Source organism: Telmatherina bonti, assembly GCF_933228915.1.
Source record: "Telmatherina bonti genome assembly, chromosome: 14".
Classification (NCBI taxonomy): Eukaryota; Metazoa; Chordata; class Actinopteri; order Atheriniformes; family Telmatherinidae; genus Telmatherina; species Telmatherina bonti.
Genome location: NC_136612.1, coordinates 4,678,781 through 4,699,639, shown reverse-complemented (window position 1 = coordinate 4,699,639; position 20,859 = coordinate 4,678,781). Strand labels below are relative to the sequence as shown.

General features: G+C 55.2%; 1 protein-coding gene across 1 annotated transcript in view; it reads left to right on the top strand.

Moving 5' to 3' along the window:
* LOC306765241 (proline-rich protein 12-like) overlaps positions 1-20,859 on the top strand; it is a gene marked incomplete at both ends in the record, with an annotated part of 489,381 nt that overhangs the window by 143,207 nt on the left and 325,315 nt on the right.

Here is a 20,859-nt window from a genome sequence, read left to right as displayed (position 1 = left end):
CAGTTTGGAACAGGACGTCCAACTTTGGTCCACGCTGACCAGTTTAGACCAGGACGTCCAACTCTGGTCCACTAGGACCAGTTTAGACCAGGATGTCCAGATCTGGTCCACTAGGACCAGTTTAGACCAGGATGTCCAGCTCTGGTCCACGCGGACCGGTTTCGACCAGGATGTCCAGTTCTGGTCCACGCCGACCGGTTCAGACCAGGATGTCCAGCTCTGGTCCACGTGGACTAGTTTAGATCAGGCCGTCCAGCTCTGGTCCACGCGGACCAGTTTAGACAGGACGTCCAGCTGTGGTCCACGCGGACCGGTTCAGTTCAGGAAGTCCAGCTCTGGTCCACGCAGACCAGTTTAGACCAGGACGTCCACCTCTGGTCCACGCGGACCAGTTTAGACAGGACGTCCAGCTCTGGTCCACTACAACCAGTTTAAACCAGGACGTCCAGCTCCGGTCCAGTAGGACCAGTTTAGACCAGGACGTCCAGTTCTGGTCCAGTAGGACCAGTTTAGACCAGGAAGTCCAGCTCTGGTCCAGTAGGACCAGTTTAGAACAGGATGTCCAGCTCTGGTCCACGCGGACCAGTTTAGACCAGGACGTCCAGCTCTGGTCCACTAGGACCAGTTTAGATCAGGAAGTCCAGCTCTGGTCCAATAGGACCAGTTTAGACCAAGAAGTCCAGCTCTGGTCCAATAGGACCAGTTTAGACCAGGAAGTCCAGCTCTGGTCCAAGCAGAGCAGTTTAGACCAGGACGTCCAGTTCTGGTCCACTAGGACCAGTTTAGACCAGGACTTCCAGCTCTGGTCCAGTAGGACCAGTTTAGACCACAACGTCCAGTTCTGGTCCAGTAGGACCAGTTTAGACCAGGACGTCCAGCTATGGTCCACCCGGACCGGTTTAGACCAGGACGTCCAGCTCTGGTCCAGAAGGACCAGTTTAGACCAGGATGTCCAACTGTGGTCCACGCGGACCGGTTCAGACCAGGACGTCCAGCTCTGGTCCATGCGGACCAGTTTAGACCAGGACGTCCAGCTCTTGTCCACGCGGACCAGTTTAGACAGGACGTCCAGCTCTGATCCAGTAGGACCAGTTTACATCAGGATGTCCAGGTCTGGTTCAGGAGGACCAGTTTAGACTAGGATGTCCAGCTATGGTCCACGCGGACCGGTTTAGACCAGGACGTCCAGCTCTGGTCCAGAAGGACCAGTTTAGACCAGGATGTCCAGCTGTGGTCCACGCTGACCGGTTCAGACCAGGACGTCCAGCTCTGGTCCACGCCGACCAGTTTAGACCAGGACGTCCAGTTCTGGTCCACGCGGACCAGTTTAGACAGGACGTCTAGCTCTGGTCCAGTAGGACCAGTTTAGACCAGGACATCCAGTTCTGGTCTAGTAGGACCAGTTTAGACCAGGACGTCCAGTTCTGGTCCAGTAAGACCAGTTTAGACCACAACGTCCAGTTCTGGTACTTTAGGACCAGTTTATACCAGGAAGTCCAGCTCTGTCCAGTAGGACCAGTTTAGAACAGGACGTCAAGCTCTGGTCCACGCGGACCAGTTTAGACCAGGACGTCCAGCTCTGGTTCACCAGGACCAGTTTAGACCAGGACGTCCAACTGTAGTCCACAAGGACCAGTTTAGACAAGAACGTCAAGCTCTGGTCCAGTAGGACCAGTTTAGAACAGGACGTCCAGCTCTGGTTCACCAGCACCAGTTTAGACCAGGAAGTCCAGTTCTGGTCCAGTAGGACCAGTTTAGACCAGGACGTCCAGCTCTGGTCCATTTGGACCAGTTTAGAACACAACGTCCAGTTCTGGTCCAGTAGGACCAGTTTAGACAAGAACGTCAAGCTCTGGTCCAGTAGGACCAGTTTAGAACAGGACGTCCAACTTTGGTCCACAAGGACCAGTTTAAACCAGGACGTCCAGCTCCGGTCCAGTAGGAGCAGTTTAGACCAGGAAGTCCAGTTCTGGTCCAGTAGGACCAGTTTAGACCAGGACGTCCAGTTCTGCTCCAGTAGGACCAGTTTAGACCAGGAAGTCCAGTTCTGGTCCAGTAGGACCAGTTTAGACCAGGATGTCCAGCTCTGGTCCACGCGGACCAGTTTAGACCAGGACGTCCAGCTCTGGTCCACTAGGACCAGTTCAGACAAGGACGTCCAGCTCTGGTCCAGTAGGACCAGTTTAGAACACGACGTCCAACTTTGGTCCACGCGGACCAGTTTAGACCAGGACGTCCAGCTCTGGTTCACCAGGACCAGTTTAGATGAGGAAGTCCAGCTCTGGTCCAATAGGACCAGTTTAGACCAGGAAGTCCAGCTCTGGTCCAAGCAGAGCAGTTTAGACCAGGACGTCCAGTTATGGTCCAATAGGACCAGTTTAGACCAGGACGTCCAGCTCTGGTCCACTAGGACCAGTTTAGACCACAACGTCCAGTTCTGGTCCAGTAGGACCAGTTTAGACCAGGAAGTCCAGCTCTGGTTCACCAGGACCAGTTTAGACCAGGACATCCAGCTCTGGTCCAGTAGGACCAGTTTATACCAGGAAGTCCAACTTTGGTCCACGCTGACCAGTTTAGACCAGGACGTCCAGCTGTGGTTGACCAGGACCAGTTTAGACCAGTATGTCCAGCTCTGGTCCAATAGGACCAGTTTTGACCATGGAAGTCCAGCTCATGTCCAAGCGGAGCAGTTTAGACCAGGACGTCCAACTCTGGTCCACTAGGACCAGTTTAGACCAGGATGTCCAGCTCTGGTCCACTAGGACCAGTTTAGACCAGGAAGTCCAGCTCTGGTCCACGCAGACCTGTTTAGACCAGGACGTCCAGCTCTGGTCCACTAGGACCAGTTTAGACCAGGAAGTCCAGCTCTGGTCCACTAGGACCAGTTTAGACCAGGACGTCCAGCTCTGGTGCACTAGGACCAGTTTAGACCAGGAAGTCGAGCTGTGGTCCACCAGGACCAGTTTAGACGACAACGTCCAGTTCTGGTCCAGTAGGACCAGTTTAGAACCAGGACGTCATGCTCTGGTCCAGTATGACCAGTTTAGACCAGGCTGTCCAGCTCTGGTTCAGTAGGACCAGTTTAGACCAGGACGTCCAGCTCTGGTCCAGTAGGACCAGTTTAGACCACAACGTCCAGCTCTGGTCTACGCGGACCGGTTCAGATCAGGATGTCCAGTTCTGGTCCATGCGGACCAGTTCAGACCAGAAAGTCCAGCTCTGGTCCAAGTGGAGCAGTTTAGACCAGGATGTCCAGTTCTTGTCCACTAGGACCAGTTTAGACCAGGACGTCCAGCTCTGGTCCACGCGGACCAGTTTAGACCAGGAAGTCCACCTCTGGTCCACGCAAACCAGTTTAGACCAGGACGTCCAGCTCTGGTCCACTAGGACCAGTTTAGACCAGGAAGTCCAGCTCTGGTCCACGCGGACCAGTTTAGACCAGGACGTCCAGCTCTGGTCCACTAGGACCAGTTTAGACCAGGAAGTCGAGCTCTGGTCCACGCGGACCAGTTTAGACGACAACGTCCAGTTCTGGTCCAGTAGGACCAGTTTAGAACCAGGACGTCCAGCTCTGGTCCAGTATGACCAGTTTAGACCAGGCTATCCAGCTCTGGTTCAGTACGACCAGTTTAGACCAGGACGTCCAGCTGTGGTCCAGTAGGACCAGTTTAGACCACAACGTCCAGCTCTGGTCCACGCGGACCAGTTTAGACCAGGACGTCCAGCTCTGGTCCACGCGGACCAGTTTAGACAGGACGTCCAGCTCTGGTCCACGCGGACCAGTTTAGACAGGACGTCCAGCTCTGGTCCACTAGGACCAGTTTAGACCAGGACATCCAGTTCTGGTCTAGTAGGACCAGTTTAGACCAGGACGTCCAGCTCTGGTCCAGTAGGACCAGTTTAGACCACAACGTCCAGTTCTGGTCCAGTAGGACCAGTTTAGACCAGGACGTCCAGCTCTGGTCCAGTAGGACCAGTTTAGACCAGGATGTCCAGCTCTGGTCCACGCGGACCAGATTAGAACAGGACGTCCAGCTCTGGTCCACTAGGACCAGTTTAGACCAGGATGTCCAGCTCCGGTTCAGTAGGACCAGTTTAGACCAGGACGTCCAGCTCTGGTCCAGTAGGACCACTTTAGACCATCACGTCCAGTTCTGGTCAAGTACGACCAGTTTAGACCAGGACGTCCAGCTCTGGTCCAGTAGGGCCAGTTTAGAACAGGACGTCCAGCTCTGGTCCACGCGGACCAGTTTAGACCAGGATGTCCAGCTCTGGTTCACCCGGACCAGTTTAGACCAGGACGTCCAGCTCTCGTCCACTAGGACCAGTTTAGACAAGGACGTCCAGCTCTGGTCCACGCGGACCAGTTTAGACAGGACGTCCAGCTCTGGTCCGCTAGGACCAGTTTAGACCAGGACATCCAGTTCTGGTCTAGTAGGACCAGTTTAGACCAGGAAGTCCAGCTCTGGTCCAGTAGGACCAGTTTAGAACGGGACGTTCAGCTCTGGTCCACGCGGACCAGTTTAGACCAGGACGTCCAGCTCTGGTTCACCACGACCAGTTTAGACCAGGACGTCCAGCTCTGGTCCAGTAGGACCAGTTTAGAACAGGACGTCCAACTTTGGTCCACGCGGACCAGTTTAGACCAGGAAGTCCAGCTCTGGTTCACCAGGACCAGTTCAGACCAGGAAGTCCAGCTCTGGTCCACTAGGACCAGTTTGGACCAGGACGTCCAGCTCTGGTCTACGCGGACCGGTTCAGATCAGGATGTCCAGTTCTGGTCCATGCGGACCAGTTCAGACCAGAAAGTCCAGCTCTGATCCAAGTGGAGCAGTTTAGACCAGGATGTCCAGTTCTTGTCCACTAGGACCAGTTTAGACCAGGACGTCCAGCTCTGGTCCACGCGGACCAGTTTAGACCAGGAAGTCCACCTCTGGTCCACGCAAACCAGTTTAGACCAGGACGTCCAGCTCTGGTCCACTAGGACCAGTTTAGACCAGGAAGTCCAGCTCTGGTCCACTAGGACCAGTTTAGACCAGGACGTCCAGCTCTGGTCCACTAGGACCAGTTTAGACCAGGAAGTCGAGCTCTGGTCCACGCGGACCAGTTTAGACGACAACGTCCAGTTCTGGTCCAGTAGGACCAGTTTAGAACCAGGACGTCCAGCTCTGGTCCAGTATGACCAGTTTAGACCAGGCTATCCAGCTCTGGTTCAGTACGACCAGTTTAGACCAGGACGTCCAGCTGTGGTCCAGTAGGACCAGTTTAGACCACAACGTCCAGCTCTGGTCCACGCGGACCAGTTTAGACCAGGACGTCCAGCTCTGGTCCACGCGGACCAGTTTAGACAGGACGTCCAGCTCTGGTCCACGCGGACCAGTTTAGACAGGACGTCCAGCTCTGGTCCACTAGGACCAGTTTAGACCAGGACATCCAGTTCTGGTCCACTAGGACCAGTTTAGACCAGGAAGTCGAGCTCTGGTCCACTAGGACCAGTTTAGACGACAACGTCCAGTTCTGGTCCAGTAGGACCAGTTTAGAACCAGGACGTCCAGCTCTGGTCCAGTATGACCAGTTTAGAACACGACGTCCAGCTCTGGTCCACGCGGGCCAGTTTAGACCAGGACGTCCAGCTCTGGTTCACCAGGACCAGTTTAGACCAGGACGTCCAGCTCTGGTCCACTAGGACCAGTTTAGACAAGGACGTCCAGATCTGGTCCACCCGGACCAGTTTAGACCAGGAAGTCCAGCTCTGGTCCACTAGGACCACTTTAGACCAGGACGTCCAGCTCTTGTCCACTTGGACCAGTCTATACGAGGACGTCCAGCTCTGGTCCACGCCGAGCAGTTTAGACAGGACGTCCAGCTGTGGTCCACGCGGACCGGTTCAGTTCAGGAAGTACAGCTCTGGTCCACGCAGACCAGTTTAGACCAGGACGTCCACCTCTGGTCCACGTGGACCAGTTTAGACAGGACGTCCAGCTCTGGTCCACTAGAACCAGTTTAAACCAGGACGTCCAGCTCCGGTCCAGTAGGACCAGTTTAGACCAGGAAGTCCAGTTCTGGTCCAGTAGGACCAGTTTAGACCAGGAAGTCCAGCTCTGGTCCAGTAGGACCAGTTTAGAACAGGATGTCCAGCTCTGGTCCACGCGGACCAGTTTAGACCAGGACGTCCAGCTCTGGTCCACTAGGACCAGTTTAGATCAGGAAGTCCAGCTCTGGTCCAATAGGACCAGTTTAGACCAAGAAGTCCAGCTCTGGTCCAATAGGACCAGTTTATACCAGGAAGTCCAGCTCTGGTCCAAGCAGAGCAGTTTAGACCAGGACGTCCAGTTCTGGTCCACTAGAACCAGTTTAGACCAGGACGTCCAGCTCTGGTCCACTAGAACCAGTTTAGACGACAACGTCCAGTTCTGGTCCAGTAGGACCAGTTTAGACCAGGACGTCCAGCTATGGTCCACGCGGACCGGTTTAGACCAGGACGTACAGCTCTGGTCCAGAAGGACCAGTTTAGACCAGGATGTCCAACTGTGGTCCACGCGGACCGGTTCAGACCAGGACGTCCAGCTCTGGTCCACGCGGACCAGTTTAGACCACAACGTCCAGTTCTGGTCCAGTAGGACCAGTTTAGACCAGGACGTCCAGCTCTGGTCCAGTAGGACCAGTTTAGACCAGGATGTCCAGCTCTGGTCCACGCGGACCAGATTAGAACAGGACGTCCAGCTCTGGTCCACTAGGACCAGTTTAGACCAGGATGTCCAGCTCCGGTTCAGTAGGACCAGTTTAGACCAGGACGTCCAGCTCTGGTCCAGTAGGACCACTTTAGACCATCACGTCCAGTTCTGGTCAAGTACGACCAGTTTAGACCAGGACGTCCAGCTCTGGTCCAGTAGGGCCAGTTTAGACCAGGACGTCCAGCTCTCGTCCACTAGGACCAGTTTAGACAAGGACGTCCAGCTCTGGTCCACGCGGACCAGTTTAGACAGGACGTCCAGCTCTGGTCCGCTAGGACCAGTTTAGACCAGGACATCCAGTTCTGGTCTAGTAGGACCAGTTTAGACCAGGAAGTCCAGCTCTGGTCCAGTAGGACCAGTTTAGAACGGGACGTTCAGCTCTGGTCCACGCGGACCAGTTTAGACCAGGACGTCCAGCTCTGGTTCACCACGACCAGTTTAGAACAGGACGTCCAGCTCTGGTCCACGAGGACCAGTTTAGAACAGGACGTCCAACTTTGGTCCACGCGGACCAGTTTAGACCAGGACGTCCAGCTCTGGTTCACCAGGACCAGTTCAGACCAGGAAGTCCAGCTCTGGTCCACTAGGACCAGTTTGGACCAGGACGTCCAGCTCTGGTCTACGCGGACCGGTTCAGATCAGGATGTCCAGTTCTGGTCCATGCGGACCAGTTCAGACCAGCAAAGTCCAGCTCTAGTCCTAGTGGAGCTTATTAGACCATGATGTCCAGTTCTTGTCCACTAGGACCATTTTAGACCAGGACGTCCAGCTCTGGTCCATGCGGACCAGTTTAGACCAGGAAGTCCACCTCTGGTCCACTAGGACCAGTTTAGACCAGGACGTCCAGCTCTGGTTCACCCGGACCAGTTTAGACCAGGACGTCCAGCTCTGGTCCAGTAGGACCAGTTTAGAACAGGACGTCCAACTTTGGTCCACGCGGACCAGTTTAGACCAGGAAGTCCAGCTCTGGTTCACCAGGACCAGTTCAGACCAGGAAGTCCAGCTCTGGTCCACTAGGACCAGTTTGGACCAGGACATCCAGCTCTGGTCTACGCGGACCGGTTCAGATCAGGATGTCCAGTTCTGGTCCATGCGGACCAGTTCAGACCAGAAAGTCCAGCTCTGATCCAAGTGGAGCAGTTTAGACCAGGATGTCCAGTTCTTGTCCACTAGGACCAGTTTAGACCAGGACGTCCAGCTCTGGTCCACGCGGACCAGTTTAGACCAGGAAGTCCACCTCTGGTCCACGCAAACCAGTTTAGACCAGGACGTCCAGCTCTGGTCCACTAGGACCAGTTTAGACCAGGAAGTCCAGCTCTGGTCCACTAGGACCAGTTTAGACCAGGACGTCCAGCTCTGGTCCACTAGGACCAGTTTAGACCAGGAAGTCGAGCTCTGGTCCACGCGGACCAGTTTAGACGACAACGTCCAGTTCTGGTCCAGTAGGACCAGTTTAGAACCAGGACGTCCAGCTCTGGTCCAGTATGACCAGTTTAGACCAGGCTATCCAGCTCTGGTTCAGTACGACCAGTTTAGACCAGGACGTCCAGCTGTGGTCCAGTAGGACCAGTTTAGACCACAACGTCCAGCTCTGGTCCACGCGGACCAGTTTAGACCAGGACGTCCAGCTCTGGTCCACGCGGACCAGTTTAGACAGGACGTCCAGCTCTGGTCCACGCGGACCAGTTTAGACAGGACGTCCAGCTCTGGTCCACTAGGACCAGTTTAGACCAGGACATCCAGTTCTGGTCCACTAGGACCAGTTTAGACCAGGAAGTCGAGCTCTGGTCCACTAGGACCAGTTTAGACGACAACGTCCAGTTCTGGTCCAGTAGGACCAGTTTAGAACCAGGACGTCCAGCTCTGGTCCAGTATGACCAGTTTAGAACACGACGTCCAGCTCTGGTCCACGCGGGCCAGTTTAGACCAGGACGTCCAGCTCTGGTTCACCAGGACCAGTTTAGACCAGGACGTCCAGCTCTGGTCCACTAGGACCAGTTTAGACAAGGACGTCCAGATCTGGTCCACCCGGACCAGTTTAGACCAGGAAGTCCAGCTCTGGTCCACTAGGACCACTTTAGACCAGGACGTCCAGCTCTTGTCCACTTGGACCAGTCTATACGAGGACGTCCAGCTCTGGTCCACGCCGAGCAGTTTAGACAGGACGTCCAGCTGTGGTCCACGCGGACCGGTTCAGTTCAGGAAGTACAGCTCTGGTCCATGCAGACCAGTTTAGACCAGGACGTCCACCTCTGGTCCACGTGGACCAGTTTAGACAGGACGTCCAGCTCTGGTCCACTAGAACCAGTTTAAACCAGGACGTCCAGCTCCGGTCCAGTAGGACCAGTTTAGACCAGGAAGTCCAGTTCTGGTCCAGTAGGACCAGTTTAGACCAGGAAGTCCAGCTCTGGTCCAGTAGGACCAGTTTAGAACAGGATGTCCAGCTCTGGTCCACGCGGACCAGTTTAGACCAGGACGTCCAGCTCTGGTCCACTAGGACCAGTTTAGATCAGGAAGTCCAGCTCTGGTCCAATAGGACCAGTTTAGACCAAGAAGTCCAGCTCTGGTCCAATAGGACCAGTTTATACCAGGAAGTCCAGCTCTGGTCCAAGCAGAGCAGTTTAGACCAGGACGTCCAGTTCTGGTCCACTAGAACCAGTTTAGACCAGGACGTCCAGCTCTGGTCCACTAGAACCAGTTTAGACGACAACGTCCAGTTCTGGTCCAGTAGGACCAGTTTAGACCAGGACGTCCAGCTATGGTCCACGCGGACCGGTTTAGACCAGGACGTACAGCTCTGGTCCAGAAGGACCAGTTTAGACCAGGATGTCCAACTGTGGTCCACGCGGACCGGTTCAGACCAGGACGTCCAGCTCTGGTCCACGCGGACCAGTTTAGACCACAACGTCCAGTTCTGGTCCAGTAGGACCAGTTTAGACCAGGACGTCCAGCTCTGGTCCAGTAGGACCAGTTTAGACCAGGATGTCCAGCTCTGGTCCACGCGGACCAGATTAGAACAGGACGTCCAGCTCTGGTCCACTAGGACCAGTTTAGACCAGGATGTCCAGCTCCGGTTCAGTAGGACCAGTTTAGACCAGGACGTCCAGCTCTGGTCCAGTAGGACCACTTTAGACCATCACGTCCAGTTCTGGTCAAGTACGACCAGTTTAGACCAGGACGTCCAGCTCTGGTCCAGTAGGGCCAGTTTAGACCAGGACGTCCAGCTCTCGTCCACTAGGACCAGTTTAGACAAGGACGTCCAGCTCTGGTCCACGCGGACCAGTTTAGACAGGACGTCCAGCTCTGGTCCGCTAGGACCAGTTTAGACCAGGACATCCAGTTCTGGTCTAGTAGGACCAGTTTAGACCAGGAAGTCCAGCTCTGGTCCAGTAGGACCAGTTTAGAACGGGACGTTCAGCTCTGGTCCACGCGGACCAGTTTAGACCAGGACGTCCAGCTCTGGTTCACCACGACCAGTTTAGAACAGGACGTCCAGCTCTGGTCCACGAGGACCAGTTTAGAACAGGACGTCCAACTTTGGTCCACGCGGACCAGTTTAGACCAGGACGTCCAGCTCTGGTTCACCAGGACCAGTTCAGACCAGGAAGTCCAGCTCTGGTCCACTAGGACCAGTTTGGACCAGGACGTCCAGCTCTGGTCTACGCGGACCGGTTCAGATCAGGATGTCCAGTTCTGGTCCATGCGGACCAGTTCAGACCAGCAAAGTCCAGCTCTAGTCCTAGTGGAGCTTATTAGACCATGATGTCCAGTTCTTGTCCACTAGGACCATTTTAGACCAGGACGTCCAGCTCTGGTCCATGCGGACCAGTTTAGACCAGGAAGTCCACCTCTGGTCCACTAGGACCAGTTTAGACCAGGACGTCCAGCTCTGGTCCACTAGGACCAGTTTAGACCAGGAAGTCCAGCTCTGGTCCACGCGGACCGGTTTAGACCAGGACGTACAGCTCTGGTCCAGAAGGACCAGTTTAGACCAGGATGTCCAACTGTGGTCCACGCGGACCGGTTCAGACCAGGACGTCCAGCTCTGGTCCACGCGGACCAGTTTAGACCAGGACGTCCAGCTCTGGTCCACGCGGACCAGTTTAGACAGGACGTCCAGCTCTGGTCCAGTAGGACCAGTTTACATCAGGATGTCCAGGTCTGGTTCAGGAGGACCAGTTTAGACTAGGATGTCCAGCTATGGTCCACGCGGACCGGTTTAGACCAGGACGTCCAGCTCTGGTCCAGAAGGACCAGTTTAGACCAGGATGTCCAGCTGTGGTCCACGCGGACCGGTTCAGACCAGGACGTCCAGCTCTGGTCCACGCGGACCTGCTTAGACCAGGACGTCCAGCTCTGGTCCACGTGGACCAGTTTAGACAGGACGTCTAGCTCTGGTCCAGTAGGACCAGTTTAGACCAGGACATCCAGTTCTGGTCTAGTAGGACCAGTTTAGACCAGGACGTCCAGTTCTGGTCCAGTAGGACCAGTTTAGAACAGGACGTCCAACTTTGGTCCACGCGGACCAGTTTAGACCAGGACGTCCAGCTCTGGTTCACCAGCACCAGTTTAGACCACAACGTCCAGTTCTGGTACTTTAGGACCAGTTTATACCAGGAAGTCCAGCTCTGGTCCAGTAGGACCAGTTTAGAACAGGACGTCAAGCTCTGGTCCACGCGGACCAGTTTAGACCAGGACGTCCAGCTCTGGTTCACCAGGACCAGTTTAGACCAGGACGTCCAGCTGTAGTCCACTAGGACCAGTTTAGACAAGAACGTCAAGCTCTGGTCCAGTAGGACCAGTTTAGAACAGGACGTCCAAATTTGGTCCACGCGGACCAGTTTAGACCAGGACGTCCAGCTCTGGTTCACCAGCACCAGTTTAGACCAGGAAGGCCAGTTCTGGTCCAGTAGGACCAATTTAGACCAGGACGTCCAGCTCTGGTCCAGTAGGACCAGTTTAGAACACAACGTCCAGTTCTGGTCCAGTAGGACCAGTTTAGACAAGAACGTCAAGCTCTGGTCCAGTAGGACCAGTTTAGAACAGGACGTCCAACTTTGGTCCACAAGGACCAGTTTAAACCAGGACGTCCAGCTCTGGTCCACTAGGACCAGTTTAGACAAGGACGTCCAGGTCTGGTCCAGTAGGACCAGTTTAGAACACGACGTCCAACTTTGGTCCACGCGGACCAGTTTAGACCAGGACGTCCAGCTCTGGTTCACCAGGACCAGTTTAGATCAGGACGTCCAGCTCTGGTCCAATAGGACCAGTTTAGACCAAGACGTCCAGCTCTGGTCCAATAGGACCAGTTTAGACCAGGAAGTCCAGCTCTGGTCCAATCAGAGCAGTTTAGACCAGGACGTCCAGTTCTGGTCCACTAGGACCAGTTTAGACCAGGACGTCCAGCTCTGGTCCACTAGGACCAGTTTAGACGACAACGTCTAGTTCTGGTCCAGTAGGACCAGTTTAGACCAGGACGTCCAGCTCGTGTCCAGCAGGACCAGTGTACATCAGGATGTCCAGGTCTGGTTCAGGAGGACCAGTTTAGACTAGGATGTCAAGCTATGGTCCACGCGGACCTGGTTTCGACCAGGATGTCCAGTTCTGGTCCACGCGGACCGGTTCAGACCAGGATGTCCAGCTCTGGTCCACGCGGACCAGTTTAGACAAGGACGTCCAGCTCTTGTCCACGCGGACCAGTTTAGACAGGACGTCCAGCTGTGGTCCACGCGGACCGGTTCAGTTCAGGAAGTCCAGCTCTGGTCCACGCAGACCAGTTTAGACCAGGACGTCCACCTCTGGTCCACGTGGACCAGTTTAGACAGGACGTCCAGCTCTGGTCCACCAGAACCAGTTTAAACCAGGACGTCCAGCTCCGGTCCAGTAGGACCAGTTTAGACCAGGAAGTCCAGTTCTGGTCCAGTAGGACCAGTTTAGACCAGGAAGTCCAGCTCTGGTCCAGTAGGACCAGTTTAGAACAGGATGTCCAGCTCTGGTCCACGCGGACCAGTTTAGACCAGGACGTCCAGCTCTGGTCCACTAGGACCAGTTTAGATCAGGAAGTCCAGCTCTGGTCCAATAGGACCAGTTTAGACCAAGAAGTCAAGCTCTGGTCCAATAGGACCAGTTTATACCAGGAAGTCCAGCTCTGGTCCAAGCAGAGCAGTTTAGACCAGGACGTCCAGTTCTGGTCCACTAGAACCAGTTTAGACCAGGACTTCCAGCTCTGGTCCACTAGGACCAGTTTAGACGACAACGTCCAGTTCTGGTCCCGTAGGACCAGTTTAGACCAGGACGTCCAGCTATGGTCCACGCGGACCGGTTTAGACCAGGACGTCCAGCTCTGGTCCAGAAGGACCAGTTTAGACCAGGATGTCCAACTGTGGTCCACGCGGACCGGTTCAGACCAGGACGTCCAGCTCTGGTCCACGCGGACCAGTTTAGACCAGGACGTCCAGCTCTGGTCCCCGCGGACCAGTTTAGACAGGACGTCCAGCTCTGGTCCAGTAGGGCCAGTTTACATCAGGATGTCCAGGTCTGGTTCAGGAAGACCAGTTTAGACTAGGATGTCCAGCTATGGTCCACGCGGACCGGTTTAGACCAGGACGTCCAGCTCTGGTCCAGAAGGACCAGTTTAGACCAGGAAGTCCAGCTGTGGTCCACGCGGACCAGTTCAGTTCAGGAAGTCCAGCTCTGGTCCACACGGACCAGTTTAGACCAGGACGTCCAGCTCTGGTCCACGCGGACAAGTTTAGACCAGGACGTCCAGCTCTGGTCCACGCGGACCAGTTTAGACAGAACGTCTAGCTCTGGTCCAGTAGGACCAGTTTAGACCAGGACATCCAGTTCTGGTCTAGTAGGACCAGTTTTGACCAGGACGTCCAGTTCTGGTCCAGTAAGACCAGTTTAGACCACAACGTCCAGTTCTGGTACTTTAGGACCAGTTTATACCAGGAAGTCCAGCTCTGGTCCAGTAGGACCAGTTTAGAACAGGACGTCAAGCTCTGGTCCACGCGGACCAGTTTAGACCAGGACGTCCAGCTCTGGTTCACCAGGACCAGTTTAGACCAGGACGTCCAGCTGTAGTCCACTAGGACCAGTTTAGACAAGAACGTCAAGCTCTGGTCCAGTAGGACCAGTTTAGAACAGGACGTCCAACTTTGGTCCACGCGGACCAGTTTAGACCAGGACGTCCAGCTCTGGTTCACCAGCACCAGTTTAGACCAGGAAGGCCAGTTCTGGTCCAGTAGGACCAGTTTAGACCAGGACGTCCAGCTCTGGTCCAGTAGGACCAGTTTAGAACACAACGTCCAGTTCTGGTCCAGTAGGACCAGTTTAGAACAGGACGTCCAACTTTGGTCCACAAGGACCAGTTTAAACCAGGACGTCCAGCTCCGGTCCAGTAGGACCAGTTTAGACCAGGAAGTCCAGTTCTGGTCCAGTAGGACCAGTTTAGACCAGGACGTCCAGCTCTGGTCCAGTAGGACCAGTTTAGAACACAACGTCCAGTTCTGGTCCAGTCTGACCAGTTTAGACCAGGAAGACCAGCTCTGGTCCAGTAGGACCAGTTTAGAACAGGATGTCCAGCTCTGGTCCACGCGGACCAGTTTAGACCAGGACGTCCAGCTCTGGTCCACTAGGACCAGTTTAGACAAGGACGTCCAGCTCTGGTCCAGTAGGACCAGTTTAGAACACGACGTCCAACTTTGGTCCACGCGAACCAGTTTAGACCAGGACGTCCAGCTCTGGTCCACGCGGACCAGTTTAGACAGGACGTCCAGCTTTGGTCCACGCGGACCAGTTCAGTTCAGGAAGTCCAGCTCTGGACCACGCAGACCAGTTTAGACCAGGACGTCCAGCTCTGGTCCACGCGGACCACTTTAGACAGGACGTCCAGCTCTGGTCCACTAGAACCAGTTTAAACCAGGACGTCCAGCTCTGGTCCAGTAGGACCAGTTTAGACCAGGAAGTCCAGTTCTGGTCCAGTAGGACCAGTTTAGACCAGGAAGTCCAGCTCTGGTCCAATAGGACCAGTTTAGACCAAGAAGTCCAGCTCTGGTCCAATAGGACCAGTTTAGACCAGGACGTCCAGCTCTGGTCCAAGCAGAGCAGTTTAGACCAGGACGTCCAGTTCTGGTCCACTAGGACCAGTTTAGACGACAACGTCCAGTTCTGGTCCATTAGGACCAGTTTAGACCAGGACGTCCAGCTCTGGTCCAGCAGGACCAGTTTGGACTAGGATGTCCAGCTATGGTCCACGCGGACCAGTTTAGACCAGGACGTCCAGCTCTGGTCCACTAGGACCAGTTTGGACCAGGTCGTCCAGCTCTGGTCCACGCGGACCAGTTTAGACCAGGAAGTCCAGCACTGGTCCAAGCGGAGCAGTTTAGACCAGGACGTCCAACTCTGGTCCACCAGGACCAGTTTAGACCAGGAAGTCCAGCTCTGGTCCACTAGGACCAGTTTAGACGACAACGTCCAGTTCTGTTCCAGTAGGACCAGTGTAGAACCAGGACGTCCAGCTCTGGTCCAGTCAGACCAGTTTAGACCAGGCTGTCCAGCACTGGTTCAGTAGGACCAGTTTAGACCAGGACGTCCAGCTCTGGTCCACGCCGACCAGTTCAGACCAGGACGTCCAGTTCTTGTTCATGCGGATCAGTTCAGACCCGGAAATCCAGCTCTGGTCCAAGCGGAGCAGTTTAGACCAGGACGTCCAGTTCTGGTCCAGTAGGACCTGTTTAGACCAGGACGTCCAGCTCTGGTCCACTAGGACCAGTTTAGACCAGGTAGTCCAGCTCTGGTCCACGCAGACCAGTTTAGACCAGGACGTCCAGCTCTGGTCCACTAGGACCAGTTTAGACCAGGGAGTCCAGCTCTGGTCCACTACGACCAGTTTAGACGACAACGTCCAGTTCTGGTCCAGTAGGACCAGTGTAGAACCAGGACGTCCAGCTCTGGTCCAGTCAGACCAGTTTAGACCAGGCTGTCCAGCTCTGTTTCAGTAGGACCAGTTTAGAACACAACGTCCAGTTCTGGTCCAGTAGGACCAGTTTAGACCAGGACGTCCAGCTCTGGTCCAGTAGGACCAGTTTAGACCAGGATGTCCAGCTCTGGTCCACGCGGACCAGATTAGAACAGGACGTCCAGCTCTGGTCTACTAGGACCGGTTTCGACCAGGAAGTCCAGCTCTGGTCCACACTGAAAAGTTTAGACCAGGACGTCCTGCTCTGCTTCACTCGGACCAGTTTAGACAGGACGTCCAGCTGTGGTCCACGCGGACCGGTTCAGTTCAGGACGTCCAGCTCTGGTCCACGCGGACCAATTTAGACCAGGACGTCCAGCTCTGGTTCACCAGGACCAGTTTAGACCAGGACATCCAGCTCTGGTCCACTAGGACCAGTTTAGACAAGGACGTCCAGCTCTGGTCCACTCGGACCAGTTTAGACCAGGAAGTCCAGCTCTGGTCCACTAGGACCAGTTTAGACCAGGACGTCCAGCTCTGGTCCACTTGGACCAGTTTAGACCAGGACTTCCATTTCTAGTCCACGCGGACCAGTCTAGACCAGGACGTCCAGCTCTAGTCCACTAGGACCGGTTTCGACCAGGAAGTCCAGCTCTGGTCCACACTGAAAAGTTTAGACCAGGACGTCCTGCTCTGGTTCACTCGGACCAGTTTAGACAGGACGTCCAGCTGTGGTCCACGCGGACCGGTTCAGTTCAGGACGTCCAGCTCTGGTCCACTAGGACCAGTTTAGACCAGGACATCCAGTTCTGGTCTAGTAGGACCAGTTTAGACCAGGAAGTCCAGCTCTGGTCCAGTCGGACCAGTTTAGAACGGGACGTTCAGCTCTGGTCCACGCGGACCAGTTTAGACCAGGACGTCCAGCTCTGGTTCACCACGACCAGTTTAGACCAGGACGTCCAGCTCTGGTCCAGTAGGACCAGTTTAGAACAGGACGTCCAACTTTCGTCCACGCGGACCAGTTTAGACCAGGACGTCCAGCTCTGGTTCACCAGGACCAGTTCAGACCAGGAAGTCCAGCTCTGGTCCACTAGGACCAGTTTGGACCAGGACATCCAGCTCTGGTCTACGCGGACCGGTTCAGATCAGGATGTCCAGTTCTGGTCCATGCGGACCAGTTCAGACCAGAAAGTCCAGCTCTGGTCCAAGTGGAGCAGTTTAGACCAGGACGTCCAGTTCTTGTCCACTAGGACCAGTTTAGACCAGGACGTCCAGCTCTGGTCCACGCGGACCAGTTTAGACCAGGAAGTCCAGCTCTGGTCCACTAGGACCAGTTTAGACGACAACGTCCAGTTCTGGTCCAGTAGGACCAATTTAGAACCAGGACGTCCAGCTCTGGTCCAGTATGACCAGTTTAGACCAGGCTATCCAGCTCTGGTTCAGTAGGACCAGTTTAGACCAGGACGTCCAGCTGTGGTCCACGCGGACCAGTTCAGTTCAGGAAGTCCAGCTCTGGTCCACACGGACCAGTTTAGACCAGGACGTCCAGCTCTGGTCCACGCGGACCAGTTTAGACAGGACGTCCAGCTCTGGTCCACGCGGACCAGTTTAGACAGGACGTCCAGCTCTGGTCCACTAGGACCAGTTTAGACCAGGACATCCAGTTCTGGTCTAGTAGAACCAGTTTAGACCAGGACGTCCAGCTCTGGTCCAGTAGGACCAGTTTAGACCACAACGTCCAGTTCTGGTCAAGTACGACCAGTTTAGACCAGGACGTCCAGCTCTGGTCCAGTAGGACCAGTTTAGAACACGACGTCCAGCTCTGGTCCACGCGGGCCAGTTTAGACCAGGGCGTCCAGCTCTGGTTCACCAGGACCAGTTTAGACCAGGATGTCCAGCTCTGGTCCACTAGGACCAGTTTAGTCAAGGATGTCCAGATCTGGTCCACCCGGACCAGTTTAGACCAGGAAGTCTAGCTCTGGTCCACTAGGACCATTTTAGACCAGGACGTCCAGCTCTGGTCCACTTGGACCAGTTTAGACCAGGACTTCCAGCTCTAGTCCACGCGGACCAGTCTAGACGAGGACGTCCAGCTCTGGTCCACTAAGACCAGTTTAGACCAGGAAGTCCAGCTCTGGTCCACGCGGACCGGTTTCGACCAGGATGTCCAGCTCTGGTCCACGCGGACCAGTTTAGACAAGGACGTCCAGGTCTGGTCCACGCGGACCAGTTTAGACAGGACGTCCAGCTGTGGTCCACGCGGACCGGTTCAGTTCAGGAAGTCCAGCTCTGGTCCACGCAGACCAGTTGAGACCAGGACGTCCACCTCTGGTCCACGTGGACCAGTTTAGACAGGACGTCCAGCTCTGGTCCACTAGAACCAGTTTAAACCAGGACGTCCAGCTCCGGTCCAGTAGGACCAGTTTAGACCAGGAAGTCCAGTTCTGGTCCAGTAGGACCAGTTTAGACCAGGAAGTCCAGCTCTGGTCCACTAGGACCAGTTTAGAACAAGATGTCCAGCTCTGGTCCAATAGGACCAGTTTAGACCAAGACGTCCAGCTCTGGTCCAATAGGACCAGTTTAGACCAGGAAGTCCAGCTCTGGTCCAAGCAGAGCAGTTTAGACCAGGACGTCCAGTTCTGGTCCACTAGGACCAGTTTAGACCATGACGTCCAGCTCGTGTCCAGCAGGACCAGTGTACATCAGGATGTCCAGGTCTGGTTCAGGAGGACCAGTTTAGACTAGGATGTCCAGCTATGGTCCACGCGGACCGGTTTAGACCAGGACGTCCAGCTCTGGTCCAGGAGGACCAGTTTAGACCAGGATGTCCAGCTGTGGTCCACGCGGACCGGTTCAGACCAGGACGTCCAGCTCTGGTACAGTAGGACCAGTTTAGACCAGGAAGTCCAGCTCTGGTCCAGTAGGACCAGGTTAGACAAGGACGTCCAGCTCTGGTCCAGTAGGACCAGTTTAGAACAGGACGTCCAGCTCTGGTCCACGCGGACCAGTTTTGACCAGGACGTCCAGCTCTGGTCCACTAGAACCAGTTTAAACCAGGACGTCCAGCTCCGGTCCAATAGGACCAGTTTAGACCAGGAAGTCCAGCTCTGGTCCAAGCAGAGCAGTTTAGACCAAGACGTCCAGTTCTAGTCCACGCGGACCAGTCTAGACGAGGACGTCCAGCTCTGGTCCACTAAGACCAGTTTACACCAGGAAGTCCAGCTCTTGTCCACGCGGACCGGTTTCGACCAGGATGTCCAGTTCTGGTCCACGCGGACCGGTTCAGACCAGGATGTCCAGCTCTGGTCCACGCGGACTAGTTTAGACCAGGACGTCCAGCTCTGGTCCACGCGGACCAGTTTAGACAGGACGTCCAGCTGTGATCCACGCGGACCGGTTCAGTTCAGGAAGTCGAGCTCTGGACCACGCGGACCGGTTTAGACCAGGATGTCCAGCTCTGGTCCAAGCAGAGCAGTTTAGACCAGGACGTCCAGTTCTGATCCACTAGGACCAGTTTAGACCAGGACGTCCAGCTCTGGTCCACTAGAACCAGTTTAAACCAGGACGTCCAGCTCCGCTCCAGTAGGACCAGTTTAGAGCAGGACGTCCAGCTCTGGTCCACTAGGACCAGTTTAGACCAGGACATCCAGCTCTGGTCCACTAGGACCAGTTTAGACCAGGACGTCCAGCTCTGGTCCACTTGGACCAGTTTAGACCAGGACGTCCAGCTCTAATCCACTTGGACCAGTTTAGACTAGGACGTCCAGCTCTGGTCCACTAGGACCATTTTAGACCAGGACGTCCAGCTCTGGTCCACACCGACCAATTCAGACCAAGACGTACAGCTCTGGTCCAAGCAGAGCAGTTTAGACCAGGACGTCCAGTTCTGATCCACTAGGACCAGTTTAGACCAGGACGTCCAGCTCTGGTCCACGCGGAACGGTTCAGACCAGGACGTCCTGTTCTGGTCCATGCGGACCAGTTTAGACCAGGAAGTCCAGCTCTGGTCCATGCGTAGCAGTTTAGACCAGGACGTCCAGTTCTGGTCCACTAGGACCAGTTTAGACCAGGACGTCCAGCTCTGGTCCACTAGGACCAGTTTGGACCAGGACGTCCCGCTCTGGTCCACGCGGACCGGTTCAGACCAGGACGTCCAGCTCTGGTCCACGCGGACCGGTTCAGACCAGGACGTCCAGTTCTGGTCCATGCGGACCAGTTTGGACCAGGACGTCCAGCTCTGGTCCACGCGGACCGGTTCAGACCAGGACGTCCAGTTCTGGTCCATGCGGACCAGTTTAGAACAGGACGTCCAGCTCTGGTCCACGCGGACCAGTTTAGACCAGGACGTCCAGCTCTGGTTCACCAGGACCAGTTTAGACCAGGACATCCAGCTCTGGTCCACTAGGACCAGTTTAGACAAGGACGTCCAGCTCTGATCCAGTAGGACCAGTTTAGACCAGGAAGTCCAGCTCTGGTCCACTAGGACCAGTTTAGACCAGGAAGTCCAGCTCTGGTCCAAGCGGAGCAGTTTAGACCAGGACGTCCAGTTCTGGTCCACTAGGACCAGTTCAGACCAGGACGTCCAGTTCTGGTCCATGCGGACCAGTTTAGAACAGGACGTCCAGCTCTGGTTCACCAGGACCAGTTTAGACCAGGACATCCAGCTCTGGTCCACTAGGACCAGTTTAGACAAGGACGTCCAGCTCTGATCCAGTAGGACCAGTTAAGACCAGGAAGTCCAGCTCTGGTCCACTAGGACCAGTTTAGACCAGGAAGTCCAGCTCTGGTCCAAGCGGAGCAGTTTAGACCAGGACGTCCAGTTCTGGTACACTAGGACCAGTTTAGACCAGGACGTCCAGCCCTGGTTCACTAGGACCAGTTTAGACCAGGACATCTAGCTCTGGTTCAGTTGGACCAGTTTAGACCAGGACATCCAGCCCTGGTTCACTAGGACCAGTTTAGACCAGGAAGTCCAGCTCTGGTTCACGCTGACCAGTTTAGACCAGGACGTCCAGCCCTGGTTCACTAGGACCAGTTTAGACCAGGAAGTCCAGCTCTGGTTCACGCTGACCAGTTTAGACCAGGAAGTACAGCTCTGGTCCAGTAGGACCAGTTTAGACCAAGACTACCAGCTCTGGTCCACTAGGACCAGTTTAGACCAGG